This window comes from Elgaria multicarinata, chromosome 11 (genome assembly GCF_023053635.1).
Source record: "Elgaria multicarinata webbii isolate HBS135686 ecotype San Diego chromosome 11, rElgMul1.1.pri, whole genome shotgun sequence".
NCBI classification, from domain to species: domain Eukaryota; kingdom Metazoa; phylum Chordata; class Lepidosauria; order Squamata; family Anguidae; genus Elgaria; species Elgaria multicarinata.
In genome coordinates, this window is record NC_086181.1 from 11,907,287 (window position 1) to 11,930,357 (window position 23,071).

Here is a 23,071-nt window from a genome sequence, read left to right on the forward strand (position 1 = left end):
GGGTCACTGGTGCCTCTTGTAGCTCTCCCACAGAGAATTCTCTGGACTCTCTATGACAATTAAGAATTGAAGAGATCAGACTAAAGACCTATCTAGTCGTCTTCTAATCACACAGTGGTCAACCAGATGTCTATGGGAAGCCCACAAGCAGCAGGATACAAGCACTGGAGCCCACTTGTACTGTTGTGCTCTGGCACCTCGTATTCAGAGGCATGCTGGCTCTGATCCTGGAGCTGGTATATATCCCTCCTGAATAGTAGCCATCAATAGCCTTATCGTTCATTAAACAGGTATGAATCCCATATGCATAGACAGTGTGCCTATGTGTAGCAGTTGCTGGGGAACATGGGTGGGAGGGTGCTATTGCACCTGTGCCCTGCTTGTGGGTTCCTGGTCAACAGCTGGTTGGCCACTGCGTGAACAGAGTGCTGGACTAGATGGACCCTTGGTCTATTCCAGCATGGCTCTTCTTATATACATTTAGAAGTTTATATATGCATGTATGTGGATAATACATATACTATCCACCTTCCTTAGGAACCAGATCTCACAAATATTTTTAATGTGCACTACATTTTGAGTGTCATATCAAGGGTTCCTAAAATATACCAATTTACGAGAACTGAAAATGTGTTTTCTGGCTGAGAGGAAAAATGTACGCTCTGAAGCAGCTACTGTTCTCCAGCAAAGCACTCTGTCAGATCACAATGAATTAGCTTGCCAGCCCACATTGCTCATTAGTGTAATGTAATGAGTGCAGGTCTTTTCCTCCACCAAATACCAGAAGACAAGACCTTATTTTCCATAAGGGCAAACAGTCTGTCATAGCTGTCTACCTGCACTCAAAACTACTCCCTCCCCTCTACTGATTGGACCATGCAAGCGACTCAGGACCATTCAGTATTTATATAGAAAGTATTAAATAGGGATGTACTTCCCGGATCCTGGTCAGGGGTTAATTCCTAAAACATGTGGGCGTGAGTGAAGCATGTAAAATCATGTAGCTATTTTAGAGTGGGAGAAAAACACAGGCAGAGATTCCTTTCTTTAAAAAATAAATAAACAGTGCTTGGGCTCAGGTCTTTTGTGATCCCGAAGCTGTGTTCCCTAATCCCGGATATGTGTGGATTTCTGTTCGGATGGAAAGTCACGCTGCCAATGCTCAGAGACCTTTCAGTCTTAACATGCTCCAGGACTGGGTTTTAGCCTTGAAAATGAACGAGAGGAGTGGGCTTGGATTCAAACTAAGCCTTGTTGATGCCTCCCCAAAAATATTTCTAGGCCTCTCTCTTTATCTCTCTCTTCAATTCATGTATACATGGCATATCTTTAAACTGATCTCACTTTAGGACACCACAGCAATGAAGAAATATGATGGGCAAATGCTAAACCTATTACACAGGTATGACTACTGTGTACTAAAATCATGTGAACAATCTAATCTCTCTTCTGTGATTGGTGGTAGCAAATACACGTGCACACCACACACACCATTTCAGCTGCTGGCTCTAGTTCTTAGGGCTCTTGCTCTATTTAAAATATGCTGTGTGTGACAGACCGCCGTGGTGGCATTCCACTGCATTGTGGTGGTAGCAGTGACATGATATTAAGTTCACCCACAGAAACCCTTCTTCAAGTACCCCCTCATTCTGAGGCTTGGAGGATGACAACAAGAGAGAAGGGCTTTTTCAGTGGTGGCCACCAAGCTCTGGAATGCTCTCCAAAGGAAAGCTTGAATGGCACTCCTTCTGCTATCTTTCCAGCATTAGTCTTAAGACCTACCTATTCTCGAAGGCTTTTTAAAAATGTTCAAAGTCTTTTAAAGTATTATTAAATTTGTATTTTATTATCCTAGTCCCTGCAATGTGACTTTTATTCTGTGTTGGCATGTTTACTGGTTTTATATCATCAATTTTAATTGTGATTTTATTTGTGTTTTTTATCATTATTGTAAAATTCCTAGAGAAATTTATTTTATGAGGCATTTAATATATTTTTTTTAAAAAAATATGTAATCAAAAATATCTGGAGACTTCTGCAAAGATTCCAGGAGTGTTCGGGAATTTGCATGGGGGTGGTGGGTGATGGACAGGGAGGCAAGATGGAAACTGGACAGAGCCAATGTCAGTAAGAGGGGACAGCCTGCTCTACACCTTACTGGCCTCATTGATGACCAATAATATGCAAGTAAACATGAAAGTGTGCTGATGCACGCTGCTCGGTCATTCCTGCTTCAATAGGAACAGCTAAACAAGGCAGGGACTCTCCATCCATTGTTTGCTTAGCTGCTAAACTAGGGTCCATACTAAGGACTCTGGCTTGTTTCTCTCCTAACAAGCCAGAGTTTAATCTTGGCTGATGACTCTGGCTCATGGGAGCAATCGAACTGCACGTACCAGCATGCGTGCTTGCTCACAATGAGCTAGGATTCTAAAGAATTCTGCCTTACCGTGATATGGGAACATGCAATGATTACATTGCATTGTGATGCTTAATCCTATTAATGAGTTTGTGGGTCAGTTCACATGTATGGTAACCTCCTTTGGGAAAGTGTGGTGGCTGCTGCCAGACTTGCAACTGAGCAATACAACATGAAAGAGAACCAGTGCCTCCACATTACGGAAATACATGCAGCTGCCCTTTATATGCACAATAGTGCCATGCCTTTTGGGGGCCACTGCAGTGTCATGAACCACAGGACCTGATCATATAGCACCAGTGTGGTGGATGCGTCTATAGCACAAACTGTGTCTCTGTATATACACCTTCCTGTCTGTCATCCTATAAGCCTGGCAACAGCTCTCACGCACTTCCAAGTTGCTCATGGAGTGGGGGGATGACCATAAGCCAGTGCTAGTGCAACTATAATAAGCCAGTATCCCCATACAATTCAGTTGCACAGAACTGGGGGTCTTGTTGTGTGTATCTGGAAGTTTGTGCACAGTCTCAGCTAACCAAATGGTACCCGTACACTATGATCAACATCTGACGTCCTTCTTTGACTGACTGCTCCAAGGGAGGTTCAGAGGAAGGCAACAAGGAAGAGAGGGCCTTTTGGTGGTGGCTTCCCCCATTGCGGAATGCTCTCCCCAGGGAGGTCTGCCTGGAGCCAACACGGTTATCTTTTCAGCACCAGGTCAAATGCCTCTACTCTATTTGATGGCTTATGATGTGCTTCTTCAGGTTGTTTTTTAATCGGGTTTTGATAAAACTGATACTGTTGATTGTTTTATCTGTTTTAAGTTGTTTAAAACTTTTTGTATGTTTTAATCCCAGTTGTAAGATACCTTTTTCAGAAAAAAGCTCAAGGCATCTAATAACTTTTAATAATTATTAATAATGATGATGATAAAAAAAAGTCAACCTTGCTGAGGCGATGGCCAGAAGACATCTTACTCTGCACTCAGTCTTAGCTGGCAGGACAAAATTGAGACAGTTGCTCCTCCACTCAGAATTATAGGCTCTTGGGAGTGCATCCATGTTCAGCTCTACTCAGTAGTAAGGCCCACTGAGAATAAATTTGTAGCGTAGGATTGCTTTTCATTTAAAAAAATGGGTGGGGGGGAGAAGGAAAGGTTTTATGATTTATCAATGTATTTTCATGGCTATGTATTTGAATTGTTGCATTGTTGTAACCAATTTGAGCCTCTTTGCAGTCATGGTGCTGTGGAGAAAAACTGACTCTACATTTTATTACTAAATAAACAAACGGTGAAATGAAAAAATAAGGGACTGTGATGGTAAGGAAACACATGTTCATTCATTCATTTCCCCCAACTTAGTATTCTTATGTTTCATAAAGCTTATTTTAATTGGTGTGTGTGTGTGTGTGTGTGTGTGTGTACACACACGTACTGGGTGAAAGTGTTGTCTTCTGATTCTGGGCTTTTATAAAGCAGCCAACAGATACTCAGTTGTTGCTCTTCTGTTGTACAACATCCAGCGTCCTTTCTCTCACGAAAGTTACGTGCTCCAACCACCCTGATTTACACTTGCCCAGTGGTAGAGCACATGTTTTGCATGCAGAAGGCCCCAGGTCCAAGAGATGGCTTTCTTCTCTGGCCACCCCCCCCCCCTTTTCTCCCTCCTCTTCCCCACCCTAGTCACCCACTTCCTCTTCCCCACCCCCACATGCTTATTGCACTCATGTCCTGCCCGTGGGCTTCCCATGGGCGGCTGGTTGGCCACTGTGTGAACAGAATGCTGGGCTAGATGGACCCTTGCTCTTACCAGCAAGCTGTAAGGGAACAAATGCCTCCCCCCTCCCCGCGCTTCCTTCTTTATACTTTTTACAGAGGTTGCCATACAGGCTGGAGCTTTTTATTTCTTGATTTCATTTCTACAGCGATGAAGCTTTCTGGGCAGTTCACAAAATAAAGCTTAAAAACCATACAACATAAAACCGTAATGCCATGGAATTAAAAACTCAAAATCAAAGAAAAACTAAAAAGCACTGCTAATACAAGGTGTGTTTTTTTAAAAACAAAAACAAAAACCACACACCCACACACGAAACAACTAAAAGAATAACTGGGAGAAGAAAACAGTCTTCACCTGGGAGAGAGAGCACAATGTAGAAGTTAGCTGAATTTTTCAGTCCAGCACACCTGACAACCTCTGTATAAAGTTTATAAAGGGGAAAGAAAAGGGGGCCCATTTGTTCCTTCCCCAGAGCCACAAACAATTCTGTTGCTTTCCTCCACTTCTCCAGCGACTGTTTCCATCTGTGCCTGGAAGAGAACCAATAGGTCCCTTTTTCTTACTTTTTTAAAGCTTTTTTGCAGGTACTCTGTAAAGGAGTACACATAGTCATCCAGCTGTGAATGCATGTACGTGATCATTCAAATACTATGGAGCTGCACAGCCGTTTCACACTGTGCAGCTCCTGAAGGATATTTTGAACTGTTAGTAAGATATTGTAAGAAAATGATCATTAAAATATCCCAAATTGTTGGTCCTAATAAAGATACTGCTCAGCTGTGTATTTGGAAAAAATATGTTATTCTACAATCAGCCTTTCCCAACTGAGTGTCCTCCAGATGTGATGGACTACAACTCCCATAATTCCCTCCTAGCATGGTCCTCTAAACTATACAAAGGTTTTAGGAAACAGAAAAGAAGGGGACCTGTTGGTTCCCTTCTGGCCATTGTCCACACCTGGTAAGTGGCAGGGAAGCACAGGCCATGCTAGCTGGGATTATGGGAGTTGTAGAACACACCAGAAGAATATCAGGTTGGGAAATGTTGTTCTTCAACAAAAAGAGCCCATGAAAACTTGTGCCATAATATTTATTTTTATTTATTTCATATGTTGTTTCATGTGCTTTTCTTCAAGGTGCCACAAGACTTTGATTTTGCTGCAAGAGGCTAAAATGGTTCCCCCTGCAGAAGATGTCATTCTAGCATACATTTAAGCCAAAAGAACAAGCCCCCCTTTTAAAATCTGATAGCCACTCTGGGCATTTTCGTTTGGAGGGGGAAAGTGGGGGTGGACACTGGCATGTACATTTAGGGGTTGGATCCAGATTTATGCTGGATCAACTGCACTGGTGAAAGTGGACTTCCCTGCCCCCTCCTTCCCATGGCAGCCCCTCCAGTCCACACAGAAAATCAGGAGACCCTGCCAACTGGAATGAGCTGTGATATAGGTGGAGGGATCCTCCAAAATCAGGCAGAGGGGGATCTTCTGTGAGCGAAGCCCTTTCTTTGGAGGAAGGCAGATCCTGGATCCAACCTCATCTCTGTAGAAAAATGTTTGCATGACTGATTTTCCTTAAGCAAGCTACATCACAGGTTAGTGGGACAACACAATCCATTAATGTTTAAATATTAATTTAACAATAGTTGTGTGAATAGGACATATTTTCCTTGGAGATCTATATAATCCTTGTTTAGCAAATTGTGATCCATTAAATAAATATTAAATAGTTGTAGTCCGCTCTGTTATTCAAAATGGATTGCCCATCACAACCCAAAGGTTCAGGGTGACTTATAGTATTCATCTTTTTTGTTTGCGTTTGTTTTAGATCAAAGAGATTCTATGTAAGACATATTAGGATTGGCTTGTTGAACTATTTAAATTTTGTATTTTGTGTTCTTATTACCATGTTGTGGGCGTTCTATTTTGGGAATATTTGCTTTGTTTCAAATATGTTGCAACCTGCCCAGAGCCTTGGAGCCAGGGTGTGATGAAAATTCCCCAAATCCTCTTTTATATCCTGTTGTCTGCATGATAAAACAACCTCTAAAGAGGCTTTCCTGGTGGCTGTTCCACAATTAACACAAATTCCTCCCATCTGGTACCAAAGGCCCACCAAAGTCTTAACATGAGCATCTTCCAGATAGGCTCACCTGTAGCAGTTACAAAGCAATCCTATACAAGTTTGGTAAGACATCTCAATTGTTCAATTGGACTTACTCCCAGGTAAGTTTGCACAGGATGGCATCCTTAATCTATTAAGCAATTAAAAAAAAACCCTTTTAGAGTGCTTCCAGATGGACAATCCCCAGAGCTATCAATCAAAAGACATTCTGGCAAGAAAAAAAGACAAAAGGCAAACGAGGATGACAATAAAAGCCTTTTCTGGAAGCACTCATAATAAACTAAAAAGGTGCCCTGATCAATCAGGCATTATTGTTATTGTTGTTATTATTATTATTGATACAAGTGCATAGAAAAACTACAGATGGCAAGCACCATCTGAAAAAACGAATCCCCATGTTTTTCTTAACACAAAAAAATGCCTTTTCAAAAGTGATGCCTTCTCTGAAACATGTGGGCATGTATCTAAAAAAAACCCATGCTTTTTGCTTCAAGATATATGGGTTGCTGCCAGATTCAGACTTACTTAAAGCAGACCGATAAAAATAAATGGAACTTAAGTTAGTGACTTTAAGGGGGATCTACACTACTGCTTTAAAGCACTTTGAAAGCTATATACACACTGCAGTGTGTCCTGGGCCCCAACAGTTGTCAAAACTGTTATAAAGCGCTTTAAGGCAGTAGTGTAGATCCTGCCTAACTTAAGTTCAATGGTCCTACTCCAAGTAGGACAAAATCTGGGACCAACCCATCATTTTTACTTTTATTATTATTATTATTGCATTTATATCCTGCCTTTTTTTTCTCCAAGGAACCCAAGGCAGCATACATAATCCTCCTCCTCTCCACTTTTATCCTCACAACAACAACCCTGTGAGGTGGGTTGGGCTGAGAGTCTGTGACTGGCCCAAAGTCACCCAGTGGGTTTCCATGGCCGAGTGGGGACTAAAGCGTGGATCTCCCAACTCCCAGTCCAACACTTTAGCCACTAGACCACACTGGCTTGTTTGCAAATTTAAATAATTAAGGGCACAATCCTATGCATGATTAGACAGAAAAAGTCCTACACCTCCCAACTTTGCTGGGACTTGTAGGACTTTTTCTGTCTAAACATGCATAGGATTGTGCCCTAATGATTTAGGCGGGCTCCAGTTGAGGCTTTTATCACGCAGTCACACTGCTTCATTATCAGAATTTTAGGTGGTGTCTATTCATCTTCCATTGGTAACCCTCCCTTGTTTTCTCACTTTTCCTTTCCAGAAAACAAAACAGAACAATAAATTCAAGAGGGAATAGCTGCACAATGGGTTTTGACTGGTAGCCTCACATCAGTAGCTCGGAGCCCCCTATCTCAAAGCACTCTTAGGCTGCAATGCTATACAGGCATACCAGAGAGTAAGACATATTGAACTCATTGAGGCTTACTTCTGACAGAAGCTTCAGTGAGTACACACTGAACAGGATTGCACTGTTAGTTTAAATGACAAAATCAATGAGCTGGTCCCAGATTTAGTCATTCTTTGAGTAGACCCACTGAAATCAGTGGCCAACTTACCAATGGCTCTGCTCAAAATATGATTAAGTCTTGCTCCAACCCCACATGATTAATTAAGTTTTCTTTAATTGTGTGATAACCCTACTTTCAGCACAAATACAGCTTTTTCTAAAAGCAAGGGGAATCTGAATTGCTCCGTGTCTCTAATATTCACACATGCACAGCTGTTGCTCTACTGGAAAAGCTTCAGACTTTTATATTGTAGTTTAGAGCCACAGTCAGGATGGGTGGTGATGGAAGGTCAACATGCTATTGAGTAGTGGAGGTAGGTTTCATTTCCTGCCCCGATCTAAATAGGTTAAAATAAAAAATATTTCATTGTCCTGTGTACTAATTAGTTCCATTTTGATAGCATGATTACTTTCTCTAAGCATCCAGGTTGGTGAGATGATAACAATCTAAAAAGGCTCATTCATTATAAATGCAGGTAAACCTGGGATGTAGCCACTTAATGCCCAGTTCAATTTAAACCCCAAAGAAGAGATTTTAAAAATAGTTTTGATTACATCTTTAATTGCATAAATTATTTTGGTGGAGAAGTGTATGACTATTGGATTTGCAGCCTCTAAATGAAAGTAAAGATTCTGTGTTGGATCCTGATTTAAACTGGATCAGCTGTGTTGGTGGAAGTGGATTTCCCTGACTCCCTTTCCATGGTAGACCCTCTAGCCCCCTGAAAATGCTACATGATGGATGGGTTCACACAACACACTAACCCATACTCAGTGGTTGGGTGTGGGTTGTTGTTAAAACATAGGTTATTGATGTCTCAACACAAGGCACGAGATGCATTGAGATGCGTAAAAACTATGCATTTATTAAACAATGAAATGCAATTCAGCACAGAGACCACGAAGAACTATGCATTTATTAAACAATGAAATGCAAGTCAGCAAAACACTTTTCAATGGTCCATGTTCATTTGCCAGAAGGCTTCCAATTAGGGCTTATGTACCCTACAGAGTGGAGCATGTTTAAAGTTTATTCCTTCTCCCCAAGGAACCCTGGGAATTATAGTTCTGTGATGGAGGCTAGGGATCTCTAACACAAAATTCAAAGTGTCTTCACCAAACTACAATTCCTAGTATTCTTTGCAGGAAGCCATGACAATTCCATTGTTATAAAACAGTAAAATGAGTTGTGTCAATTAGGCATTTGGGTGCTGTGCCCAGACCTTTTTTGGTCATGGTATGGAGTTAAACTAGTGTGAAAGACAGACACCTGTAATCAAACATTTTGCATCCTCAGTTGTTTATAGGGTGTTTTTTTAAAGCCTGGTGAGGTGACTCAACATCATGAAAGGGATCTTGAACTGTAATAACAATTTAAAATAATTTCAAGACATTTGTTGTGACTCAGCTATATTAAACTTCAAAACTTGTAGCTCAACCTACATTTGAAGGACACACGGTTTTAAGTTCTCAAAGTGAAATTTCCCTTTTGTCATAAGTGTGAATGGAATTCATTTATGGAAACATTTGTGATGAACAACATTATTGTGATTTAAATAATCACACACCTAATGTGAAAGCCATTCACAAGTGCTTTGAGCAGAACCCATGCTTTCTTCTCCATCCCCTTGGCTAAAAGTTGAGCTCTCTCTCATCTTGGCTACTACAACTTTATTCTTTTTGGCCATTCCTTGATAACCCTCAATCCTTTCACCAATCTCCAGAATATCATTGCCCAAATCATTCATCTCATCCCTATTCATGGCTTCCCAACCCCTCCTGAATCTGGTCCAAACTCCTTATCTTTATGGGTCTTCATGGCCTTGCCCTGCTGTGTCTTCCACCAATTATTTTCCAGTCCATGACCTCCTTTTTTCCAGCTGTATCACCCTTAACCACCCAATGCCACCTGCTCTCTTAAGTAGCCCTGCCCATTATCATTTCCATCCTCGTGCTGCCTCAGGCAAAGGACAAAATGGTGCCGCTCCATGCTATATACAAAAGCTGCTTTGACTGGCAGTTCAATTTTGCTTCAATACTGGTGTCAGGGCAGAGCCCTCCACTATACCCAAGGACAACTAGTTTAGGGAGTGCAAGGCAGGCACCTCACTGCTCCTGGTTCCCCATTATCTACCCCCTGAGACAACTGCCTCACTCTATCTAATAGTAGGGCCAGTCTTGCAGCTGTTCTTCAGTCTGCAACTCCTTCCCAGAACACTAGGGTAGCCATATGGAAAAGAGGACAGGGCTCCTGTATCTTTAACAGTTGTATAGAAAAGGAATTTCAGCAGGTGTCATTTGTATGCATGCAGCACCTGGAGAAATTCCCTCTTCAGCACAACAGTTAAAGTGCAGGAGCCCTGCCCTCTTGTATCTGGCCATGCTAAACATGGCTCCTGCAGCTTTAACTGTTGTGCTGAAGAGGGAATTTCACCAGGTGCTGCATGCATACAAATGACACCTGCTGACATTCCTTTTTCAGTACAATTGTTAAAGATACAGAAGCCCTGTCCTCCTTTTCATATGGTCACCCTACAGAACACCAAGGGTACTTCAAGATGGAGGCTCTTCAGTTGTAGGCTATAAGCAAAATTCCCTTTGAGCATCCGCAAGTGGCCTAGCAATTTCGTTGGTGTGAGCATCTCTCTATGTTCCACATACACTGTGGGAAGACATAGCTGAGTGGTTAGTTCCCCCCCCCTTTCCTGACGCATCGTTGTTGCCATGTAGTCCTTCTACAGCCATTTTGAAGCAGATGCTTCTCAGCCCCATTTTAGCATCCTGTTTTGTGTGTGTTTAATTTTTAAAAATAGTTCCTGCAGCACAAGGCAAATGCAATTCTGAATAAACATGGTTACCAGGAGGCTGTAAATCCTGAGATTTTTTTCTGGTTGCTTTCACAACCTGGCTAGGAAACTGGAGAATGTCTTTAAATCCTCAACCCACTCCCTTCTCTGGGCATTTGAAGGGGCTACTTTTGCTTTATTGTTTTCAAATGCTTTATCTTCAAAAGGAGAAGGGAAATCAGCAGTTGAAACAGACAAGTTGTATGTCAATTTTGCCTCAATTTCTTTTTTTAAAAAAGAAAAGATAGGCAGCACTTGTGCAAATTCAGAGAACCCCTGTTGCAGAATAATGAAATTTTATTTTAAAATTATAATTCTAAGTATTTATTCAGTGCCAATAAGGCAGTTGCAGCCTTACAGACAAACCCCACACATGTTTACTCAGATGTAAGTATTGCTGTATTCAATGAGATCTCTCTCTGCTTTCTAAGTCCGATAAGCCCCAGGAGAGGTGAAAGGGTTCTCTTTGCAGGACACAAAATGGCTTTGCAATTGGAAAGGCACAATAAGTGATAGACAAAGAATGGGCATACCCAATATATCATCCACCTTCCCCAGGGACAACCCTTCCTTCCCTGCCTCAGCGGCACATTTTCCTGTCCAAACCTGCTGAAAAATGGTACGGCTATTTATTTATTTATTTATTTATTTATTACATTTTTATACCGCCCAATAGCCGAAGCTCTCTGGGCGGTTCACAAAAATTAAAACCACAGTAAAACACCCAACAGTTTAAAACACAATTACGAAATACAGTATAAAAAGCGCAACCAGGATAAAACCACACAGCAAAGTTGATATAGGATTAAAATACAGAGTTAAAACAGTAAAATTTAAATTTAAGTTAAAATTAAGTGTTAAAATACTGAGTGAATAAAAAGGTCTTCAGCTGGCGACGAAAGCAGTACAGTGTAGGCGCCAAGCGGACCTCTCTGGGGAGCTCGTTCCACAACCGGGGTGCCACAGCGGAGAAAGCCCTCCTCCTAGTAGCCACCTGCCTCACTTCCTTTGGCTATTCCACTCTCCCTCTTTTCCAGTTTTGTTTGCGGTTATAAAAAGAAGATGGACGTAGTGGGAAAACATGATGTCACAAATGGATCGTGACATCATCTGGACCCTCCATAAAATTCCTTGTATGAAGCAATAAAAGCTTCATCTGGAAGTACCACTACATGGTGACTCTCTCTCCAACTTTTACATCCTTTCACAAAACCCAATCTCGTCAGTGGAGCCCTCGCTTAAGAGATGCTTCCAGACAGAGGGGTCCTAGCACTAACAGTCAAAAAGCATTGTGTAGCAATTACATCATTTTTTGTTTTGTTAACGGATTTTCCACAGCAAGGGAAGAAAACACACAGGGCAACTGCACATTAAATGCCTCCTCATCTGGAAACACCTAAGCTTCCTTTCTGCCCCTGTCTTCATCTGCAACAGTACTTAGAGCCTCTTTTGCTAATGCTTTCTTTGTTACCCTAATCTCTCTCATCACCTTCAGACTATATATTCTTAAAGAAAACATTATATAGATATTTTGAATTAGGGTTGCAATCAACTGATCAATGGAACTGACTAAAGCTTTAATTGCAGATTGAATTTTGCTTCCCCAAACAATTAGCAGGTCTGACAATAAGCAAACAATGGTAGGTTTTCCCCATTAAGTTGTTAGAGTAGCACATTTAAAAGAGGAAGTGTCTCTGTCCATCCAGATCCTCCAAATTGGCTCCTGAGGTTTTGCAATATATATGTTTCATCAATTAATTAAGTGCTTAAAAAGTCTGGCACTAATCATTTAACAACAAATCTTCAGTCTGACTCGGTTCACAACCCTAATTGAAAAATGTGTTTGAATGAAAAACTGAACCACAGCCACTAACTGAAAGCTAAACTGCCCGCAGACACTTGCTGAACAGCATACAAGATCCTTCTGTATCTTGTTAATGAGAAGTGAAAGTAACAAAATATTTTCTATGGCGGAGAGCTAAAAAAAACTCTTGGAATTATGTTTGAGGCTTTCCACTCAGGGTCAGCCCAAGACATTTTGCTGCCTGAGGCAAAGGACCTGATAGTGCCCACCAATCCACCCACAGGAGCCAGCCAGACTGGCAGTTGAATCTTATTTCAACGCTGGTAACGGGGCAGAATCCTTCACCTCACCTGGGGGAAGCAGGGCAGATTAATGGGCTCAGGACAGGCTGTATTAGGGTGACCATATGAAAAGGAGGACAGGGCTCCTGTATCTTTAACAGTTGCATAGAAAAGGGAATTTCAGCAGGTGTCATTTGTATATATGGAGAACCTGGTGAAATTCCCTCTTCATCACAACAGTTAAAGCTGCAGGAGCTATACCAGAGTGACCAGATTTAAAAAGGGCAGGACTCCTGCAGCTTTAACTGTTGTGATGAAGAGGGAATTTCACCAGGTTCCCCATATATACAAATGACACCTGCTGAAATTCCTTTTTCTATGCAACTGTTAAAGACACAGGAGCCCTGTCCTCCTTTTCATATGGTCACCCTAGGCTGTATGGAACACAGAGCTCTGCCCTCTAGCTGAGGGGAATGGCCAGGGGGCTGCTTCTCCCTCTGTACCGCTCACTTGAGGCGGCCACCACACTCTGCCTAGTGGTAGTGCTGGCCCTATTTCCACTCTCCCCCATGCCTCTTGAACACATCCCAGAAGAACCCAGGCACATTTTGACTTGGTGTTCTTCAGAAAAGTTATTTATTTGATTAGAAATTCATGGTGTGTGATGACCATTGAACATAATCTAAATCACGAAGTTGAGGGTTCTTTAAAGATGAAGGCCTGGAGACAGCATATTGTCTACCTCTAATAGCAGGTAACCCTTAGACCCAAGAGGGCAGATTCACCTCCTGGAAAGTTAGGTGGAATACGAGAATGATGTATGAGAGCTTGGTTGCATAGGATACGTCACTTCCCTTTAAGGAAAAAGCTATACAATAGCTGATCCCTCGATATAAAATGATGTGTGTGCATACACACACACATCATGTATCTACAGAAAAGGTCCTGGGTGGTATAGAATGAATCAAGATGGCTTTATCATGAGGTAAGGTGAGATGGTTTAGCTCAGGAAGTGAATTTAAGGGTGACAAAATGGGAAATAGATTGATCAGACATTTGGAGCATGGTCTACTAAGAGGTTATCAAATAATCAGGAGCTGTTTAGGGAACATCTTGGTGGGTTGTACCCTATGTTAAATTATTGGAAGGTTTTTTTTAAAAAAAAATACTTGTTTTTAGGAATGTTTAACAACAATTTAACCATGGGGTTGTAGGAATTATTACAGCAAAGCAATAAGCATAAAAAGGTAAGACAAAAGGAAAAAAGTCCAACACAATAGCATTTAGGAGAGGGTTAAGGCAGTCTGAGAGAATGGGTAGAGCAGAGCCCCCTGATGTTTTATATGCACAGATGCAAGACATCAACAAACAAAAACAAACTTGTATTTTATAGGCTGAGAGACTTTCTTAGATGAATGCTTAATAAACTGGAGTCCTGCTAAGTAACCTTTAGTTTACCTGAAACTACCCTGTCACTTAGCAAATTTCTCAGCAATCAGGCAATCCTGTATTTACTTATACCATGAAAGCAGAAGGAAGATCTTGTTTTGCGTTCTATATCCTAACTAAAGGAAAATATGACAGCCATCATATAAAATAAGTAAGAGTTTGAAAGTTATTGGAAATAGAATCTGTGCTCTGATTAGTCTCTGCTCATATCTCGACGTCACCATGACAATAATAATATGTAATGGGTTGGATCTTGGCTAAGTTAGTTGAACTTAGGTCCCATTGAAATCAATGGGACAAGTTAGTCATGACTTAAGTCCTATCAGAGAGAACTAACAGCACAATCTTATACACATCTACTCAAAATTAAGTCCCACTGATTTCAATGGGACATACTCTTAGCTAAACCGGAACAAGATTGAAGACCATTTTATTCTCTCAGTATTTTAACACTTAATTTTAACTTAAATTTAAATTTTACTGTTCTAATTCTGCATTTTAATCTTATATCAATTTCTGCTGCGTGGTTTTATCCTGGTTGTGCTTTTTATACTGTATTTTGTACATGTGTTTTTAGACTGTTGGTTGTTTTATTATGGTTTTAATTTTTGTGAACCGCCCAGAGAGCTTCAGCTATCGGGCAGTATAAAAATGTAATAAATGAATATAAAATAAATAAGATTGCAACATTTGCGCAGCTAACTTAATCTGGATCCTACCCCATTTTCAACTGAAATGAAGCCTATGTATGTGATGCTGCCTTTTGTTTCCTTTTTCATAAGCAACCTTGAAAAAAGGTGGTGGTGGGGATAAAAATAACAAAAATTCAAAAGAAGTAACAGTACCCCCCCCTTTTTTTTTTTACTGGTGCCTCTCTCCCCACCCCACCAGCTCTTGTCACCCTGGAACCGACTGTAAGCTTCTTGGGGCAGGAAACTCTCTTTGGCTTAAAGCACCATGTAAATGGAAGGTGGTAAATAATAGTAAACAAGCACGCCCCAAAGGATTTGCACAATTAATTTAGCACTCGCTCCGCATGCAACTCACACCCCACATTTATAAAGTCATTACTCAAATAGGTTTCAGCACCATTATGGAGAGGCAGTAATGTGGGTTAAGAAGAAGTCTGGTAACACAATGAGGCCAAACTGCATAGCTTACCTTCTCAAAATGCTTGTTCAGTTGCATCCCCCCAGCCCCACCCCTCCGACAACACACATTGGACTAAAGTGCCTCGCTGCGTAGTTCTTCGGTAGAATACCTTGCCAGTTCATTTTAGCAGTTAGGCTCATCTTCACCTGACTAATAAAAATAAATCAAGATGATTGTGGCTCAGCACGTCCTGTAAAACCTTAGAAATGTGGGCTAGGCCAGGAGCAGCTGGGGCCAGTAGCTTTTTCTCCTTTATTTTTAGAAAACTAATTGTAGCTTCTTTTATTCAGGGCAGATGCAGAATGTTGCATGAATGACTAAGGGTGCAATCCTATGCATGTTTAGACAAAAGGGGGGGAGCCCTATAACCCCCAGCCAGCCACACTGGCTGGGGTTGCTGGGAGCTGTTGGACTTTTTCTGTCTAAAAATGCATAGAATTGAACCCTAAACATATTTTCTAAGTCTCTCACACACAAAAAGCAAAGATAGGTGCATTAGGTCAACAACAACAAAAAACCTAAAAAAACCTATGCAAGCTTTCAAATTTTACTCTAATATGGATTGAAGAGTTCTGAAGAGCTCGAAAACTTGCACAGTATTTTGTGACCGGTGAGTTGGTAAAAAAAGAAAGTATTACTCTAATATAGATGTTGAAAATATATTTTGTTAGGACCTGAAAGGGCTGATGACATACCGTATTTCTTCGATTCTAAGAGGCACTTTTTACTCCATATAAACATCTGTAAAAACGGGGTGCGTCTTAGAATCACGGGTGCGATTGTTATTTCTTAGAATTAAAGCTTTTTTTCTGTTGGTGGTACTGAAATTAGTGTGCGTCTTACAATCAATGGCGTATTAGAATCGAAGAAATACGGTATCGATAAAAACTTGGAGCCCTCTGTTTTATATATAATAGAATGGTAAACTTTACTAATCTGTTTTCATTGTTTGCAAATACTGTTTAATTCAATTTCTCATTGCCCCCCACCCCCGCATATCAATAAAAAGAACAAAAAATGTATATTCCCCCCCCCAACGTTTAGACTGCTCATTTTGTCAGTATAATAGGAAAGGAAGGAAGAAACTCGTTTTCATCTTAAGGAGGCACAAAGGAAAAATACTAGGAAGACATTGGTGCTTGCATATTTTTCCCCTTCCAGGAAAGATGGATTAGGAATTCATCCTTTCCCCTTTGGTGGGAAAGCTACGGGGGTCCCAAATTTGCTTGGGAAACTGGCCCAATGGAAAAGGGTTAAGCACCCTCCAAACTGCTTCCCTGATCAAACTTGCCTCCATAAGGTTGTTGTTTTTTAAAGGTCAGGATACTAATCACAGCTGTCTTGTGTCACTTGTAGTTTGGCCCTAATATATGGATTAACTGGTATGATGCAAGGCTAATATCAGGAGCTTAGGAAATTGGCGAACCTTAGTCAAACTACTTTCACCTCTCCTCAGTCCCACAACTGCAAATATGGGGATAATGATACAGGCCTACCTTACAGAGATGTTGTAAAGATTACTGAGAGAATGAATGTGAAACTCTGTGAAAACCTGAAATATACTTTAGTAATGCTGTATTGTTGTTATTTATCATTGTTTTTAACTGGTAGTTACTGGGACGACAGAACCAAGGGATGATAATGACTGCAGAATTTTTAATCTGCAAAATTTTCTTGTGTTTATTCCTTTGAGGTCACAATTATTCCCATTTATAGGTAATATAGGGAGCATGACATGACCAAGGCCATACAGCGAATCTATAGTGGAGCTGGGATGTAAAGTCAAGTGCCCTGATCTATGTCAAATTCTCTAATCCCCTGCACCATTCATGCATTAAAGCCGTACATGGTTTGGGTCCAGGCTACCTGCGGGATCGCCTTCTCCCATACAATCCGCCCCGCACACTCAGGTCCTCTGGGAAGAACCTACTTCAGCTAGTACAAACTAGATTAACAGCTGTTACCCAGAGGACCTTCTCTTCTGCTGCTGCCGGAGGAAATTCGTCAACCTGACGGCCTTTTAGAATTTAAAAAAGCAGTAAAGACTGGTCTATTCCGGCAGGCCTATCCAGTAAAATTTTAGAATGTTTTAAAGATGTTTTAATGTTTTAAAGATGTTTTAATCATGCATGGTATGATTTTAATCAATTTTTAATGTGTATTTTATATCATGTTTTTATACTGTTTGTTTTATACTTTGAATGGTTTTAGTTTTTGTGAAGTGCCCAGGGAGCTTCGGCTGTTGGGCGGTATAAAAATGCAAATAATAATAATAATAATAATAATAATAATAATAATAATATAATCAGTCCTAAATTTATTTACTCAGAGTTAAATCCCACTAGAATTCAATGGGATTATCTCTCAAGTAAATGTAAATAGGATTGCTTATATTCCGTAGAATTCAAACAGTGGGTCATTCACAGAAAAGCGAGAGAAATTCATCCACTCCAATAGAGTCAATGAAGATTTAATACTAATATAATTGAGAGCAGAAGTCAGTGTTTTAATTACCCAGCTTATTCTATAGTTAGTTAGTTAAAAGAAAACTGTTTGGCCAGTGTGTGTGTGTGTGTTTGAGAGAGAGAGAGAGAGAGAGAGAGAGAGAGAGAGAAACTTTTTGCCAATTCTGCTGAGAAATCATCAGAAAGACTAATGAATTTGGAAGCCCTCCTGCTTCATAAATTACTTCTTCAGACATGGTGATTAATCCACTAAGTGAGAGCCAGTGTGTTGTAGTAGTTAGAGTGCTGGACTGGGAATCGAGAGATCCAGCTTCTAGTCCCCACTTTGCCACAGAAGCTCACTGCGTAGCTTTGGGCCAGTCACGGAGTCTCAGTCCAACCTATCTCACAGGTTTGTTATTGTGAGGATAAAATGGATAGGAGGAGGATCATGTACGCTGCCTTGGGCTCCTTTAGGAGGAAAAAAAGTTAGGAAATAAATGTAATAAATAAATAAAATAAATATATCTCTGTGCTGGGAAATCAAGAATTTTTGTGTGGAGTAGCTTTCTGCTGTCAACAGAAAGGGGGCGTGATTCCAAAAAGGAGCCATAGCACAGTCGTAGAGCACCTGCTTTGCCTGCAGAAGGTCTGAGGTTCGATTCCTGGCATATTCAGGTAAGGCCGAGAAAACTCCTGCCTGAAACCCTGGAAAGCTGCTGCCAATCAGTGTCGACAATACTAGTTTAAATGGTACAATGGTCTGGCTTGATATAAAACAGCTTTTTATAGTCCAGGCAGATTGAGTAGCCAATGCACACAGCACCTCGCCCTGCTGCACATATCTATTTCAAGAAACACATGTTTGTTGCCCTTCATATTGAAGGGAGTTGATGTGGCCTTGGGCTAATGAGCCCGACCAGTGAGTCAGGAAGGACCTAGTTATGATGGGGCTTAGGTGGCCTTCAGCAAGCTACTGTTCCTTCAGCATCTGCATGTACCCTTTTGTTTTATACTTTGAATGTTTTTAATTTTTGTGAACCGCCCAGAGAGCTCCGGCTATTGGGCGGTATAGAAATGTAATAAATAAATAAATAAATACCCTTCCCCATCTGCAATAGTGGAATAATACCACTGGCCTACCTGACAGACAGGTATGATATAAGTTATATTGAGCTAATGTGTGCAAAACATCTTGAATACCTGGAACGTCCTATGTAAAATATTAAACATTATTAAGAACATAAGAATGTAAGAAGAGCCATGCTGGATCAGATGAAGGGCCCATCTAGTTCAGCACTGTGTTCACACATTGGCCGACCAGCTGTCGACCAGGAACCTACAAGCAGGACACGGGTGCAACTGTGTTCTCCAACTCATGTTCCCCAGCAACTGGTGTATATAGGCTTACTGTCTCTGATACTGGAGGTAGCACATAGCCATCAGGACTAGTAGCCATGGATAGCCTTCTACTCCAGGAATTTGTAATATACCTTCCAGGAATATTTTTCATGTGAGTCTAAAAGATTATTATAAAATACAGACTTTTTGGCGCATTAAGAGTGGGTGTTAGGGAAGTACATCTGGAACCTGGAGTTTAAAAAAACCCTGGAGGATAAAAAAAAAGGTAGGCCATCATCCAAGCTTAATCCAACAGGCCTCCTTTGAGGGTCACTTCACCCATTGCTTGGCAAACACTGCCAGTCGGGTGTGCACAAATTAGGCGCCATAGCATAGCAAATGTACCTATGTAAAATGTGCACCAGCCATGTTCACAAAAGCATACAAAATATTTTATAGGCACCCTTTTATAATCTAGTCTAAAGTGTAAAGTTGCTCTCAGAGTACCACACAATTGTTCTGGTTCACACAGATGGCCCTGGCACAAGGCAAAGGGAGGCATCAACTTCAGGCGGCAGCTCTTGGGCACCCTTACGGGGTGGGACATAAGCAGATTTGACCCATGGTGTGAAATCTACTGGGACGTTCGCCATCAGAAGCCCCAGTGAGATAAACATGGCCTATGCAAGAACACTGCAGTTAATAGTGGGGAGGGGGAGTGAACTGTACCCAATTTGATTTGTGGGCACCGTGGAAGGATGTAATCAACCAGCTGCTAGCACTGCTTCGATCCAACCCTTCCTGTGTTCATAAGGATTATCCCTGAGTTGGGTTGGCATTGCTCTACTGAAGGCTAGACCTCCCTCTTCCTTACCTCCCTGCCATTTCTCATCAGCTCTAGTCAATGCCCTCCTTGGTGCCTCCTCAATGGTGCTGCTGGTGTCCCACAAAGCTCTCATCAATCTAAAAGTGGAGAATTGTGGGAGCCATTGAAGACTCTGCACAGACTGCTTTGTCCAAGATGAAGTGCCTGGTCCACATGCCTGAGGGCCAATTCACAAAACAGCAAACCTGGGTTTCCCACTGCATGTACACTCAACAGAGAACCACAGTCAATCCTCACCCTGTGATGAGTGTTCTTATGCGATACACATGTTTTCAAACAACTGTTCCTCTGAGTCAACGTTACATTTTTTGGGCATACCCACCCTTAATAAATTTTAGGAGAATACCTAAATATGTAATGTGAGATGCCTATAGAGTACACCATGGTGTAAAAAATGCATGATCCTATTGCTGGATGAGTTCTCACCACTCCAACCACAAGCGTCCCTTCAGAAACTTGTTTCCACACTGTGTTCCCCAAGACTGGGACACTTGCCTATATTTTAGGGAGCATTGGACTAGTGTTACCATACCGAAAACAGTAACAACCACCTATAACCCCGCTTCATTTTGTCACAACAAAAGACTGAGCATGTAGGAGCGCATAGCTGCCAAGCCCTATGTGTTGAGACCGCATTATTATTGGCCCTGGGGTTTTTAGGATTTCCCAGTACATTTATATATAATAAAGTAAGATTTCTCTATCTGCTACACATTTATCAAGTCATGGAATTTAATCAAGATACTGTCCAGCCCTTGCTTAAAAAGCAAAAACCCATAATGCAAAACTAATTTTAAATCATAATGTTTAATTTCAGGGAAACAAACTCACTAAGACATCATTCAGTCTACCCACCCACCCCAGCTTTTAAAACAACAACAACACAAAGCATTTAAACTACCCTTAAAAAGAAAAAGAAAAAAGGCTGTGATTATTCTGGATCAACTTCTTAACATATCTACAGATATGAATTCCCATTTCCCCATATTCTATTAAAAAAACTAACTTTGAAATGGGATGATTCTTTTTCAAGGCTATGATATTTATTTTGTTTGTCAGGGAGACACCTTGTTGGGTTAATCCTGTTTTTCCACATTAGAGATAACTTTCAAAATGGGATTAATTTCAAAATATGGCAATTGGATCTTTTGATATGTAGATCAAACAAACTCAAATACCACCCAATCTTTTATGGGTTTGAAATGTGAGAAATCCAACTTTTAAAAAAGGATGTAAAAAAATCAGCTCCCTATACCATCTAGTTGAATAACTTCAGTTCTCATGCTTTTGTATTCTTTTTGATATGGTTATTTGAGGTCTGGGATGGATCCAGATTTAGATGTGTACTACTAGGCTGGTGGAAACAGACCTTTCAGCCCCCTCCTCTCCATGGAAGCCCCTCCGACCCCCTCAAATGCTACACAGACGACCAGGGACCTCATTGAGTGAACTGTGGGGGGGGAGGGGTGAACCCCAAAAAGCAGGTGGAGGCACCTTCCGTGAGTGGAGCCCTTCTGTCTACAGAAGGAAGATCCTGGATCTAACACATACATATAAGACACACACACACACACACACATGTCTTGGGTACTTTTAATGGAAAGGCAACTTATAACATGTATAAATAAGGCTGCAATCCTATGCAGGATTGAACCGCCCAGAGAGCGTCGGCTGTTGGGCGGTATAAAAATGCAATAATAATATACACACACCTACCTGGGAGAAAGTTCCATTGAATTCAATGGGACTACCTCTGAGTGGACATGTAGAGGATTGCTCTATAAATTACATCTCTTATTTTTTAATCTAATTTTGAAATGTGGTAGAAGTGTGGTTACATTTTATCAGTTACTTAATATTACTTAATTGCACTAAACCTGCTTTCCCTGTTGTACTCATCTGTCTTTCAGCCCCAACGTTCTTTTTCAGCTTGATCTTGTGCTGGTTCACTCAGAAATGTCCCATTGCGTTCAGTGGGACTTATTCCTAGGTAAGTGCACACAGGATCACAAATTCAGTTTTGTCTGTACACGGCTTTGAATCTTTCACTGAACAGAAACGCAGCAAATAAAGTGATGGGTTCCCGCTGCCCATTTGGGTAATAATTCAAACCTGGGCTAACAGGAAAGCTTTCTTAACACAGAATTAAGTGACAGGATATGGAGCAGCAAATGAGATATATAAGCACCCGGCAACGTTTATGCTAAAACTTTAAAGAAATAGCCAAGAGGGGAAGGAAACTTTTCCGATCATTTTATCCACCTGTCATCTTTGGTACATGGTCACCAAATTTTGGATTAGTTCAGAGGGCATTCTTGGTTCAACTGTAGCATTAGCATCTGTTGAAAAGACGTTCCTTCCAAAACGAAACAGAAAGAGAGTGAATGAGAGAGGAGGAGAGATTTAAAAAGTTTAGTTACATACTGGTTTAAAGTTGCTGGTGGGAGCACCGATCCTCCAACAGATCTTTCCACATTGGCTTGTCAGGCAAAGGTTGTTGCCGTCTCCAAAGCAAAATCCAGCACGCGAGGAAGGGAGGCAGTCCCCGGAGAGAGAGCACCGAGAGAAAGAAAGAGGGAATGTGGCCGCAGAAGCAAGCGAGGAAGGGAGGCGCGAGAAGAGCCACTCCGGGAGTGAGTGGTGCAAGTCCTCACGGCAGGGAAGGAGACAGCCAAGCCCCACCTCTCCGCCCCACCCACTACCTGCTTGAATTTAACTTTAACCCTTCCAGGCACGGACAAGTGCCTTGGCACTGGGCCTCCTGCGCGAAAGCAGCAGGCACGCCCGACTCACCATCGCGGGGCACATTTTCGTGGGCTAGAATCCACTTTGTCAGATGCACAAAACACAGGGTAATTAAAGACAAAAGATAACAGCGGCCTTTCCGCCTTCTTCAAGCGCTCTGTGCGTTCCCAGCTGTAGTATGCTTGTTATTTGCTACTTCTGGAGTGAAGAATGGGAAAGATGTTCACCCTGGAGTAAGGTCGGCCGTCGGATAAATTAGGGTGCCGCTGGCGAGGAGAGCCTTTGGTGCCGCCCA

The 23,071-nt window shown here is 41.4% G+C and overlaps 1 protein-coding gene across 1 annotated transcript in view; it reads right to left on the reverse strand.

The window, feature by feature from the left end:
• SP6 (Sp6 transcription factor) overlaps positions 1-22,567 on the reverse strand; it is a 32,230-nt gene extending 9,663 nt beyond the window's left edge. Inside the window, exon 1 of the mRNA XM_063137320.1 lies at positions 22,456-22,567. The gene's annotated coding sequence lies outside the window, so the exon portion shown is untranslated. The remainder of the gene's footprint in view (positions 1-22,455) is intronic.
• Between the last annotated feature and the right edge of the window lie 504 nt (positions 22,568-23,071).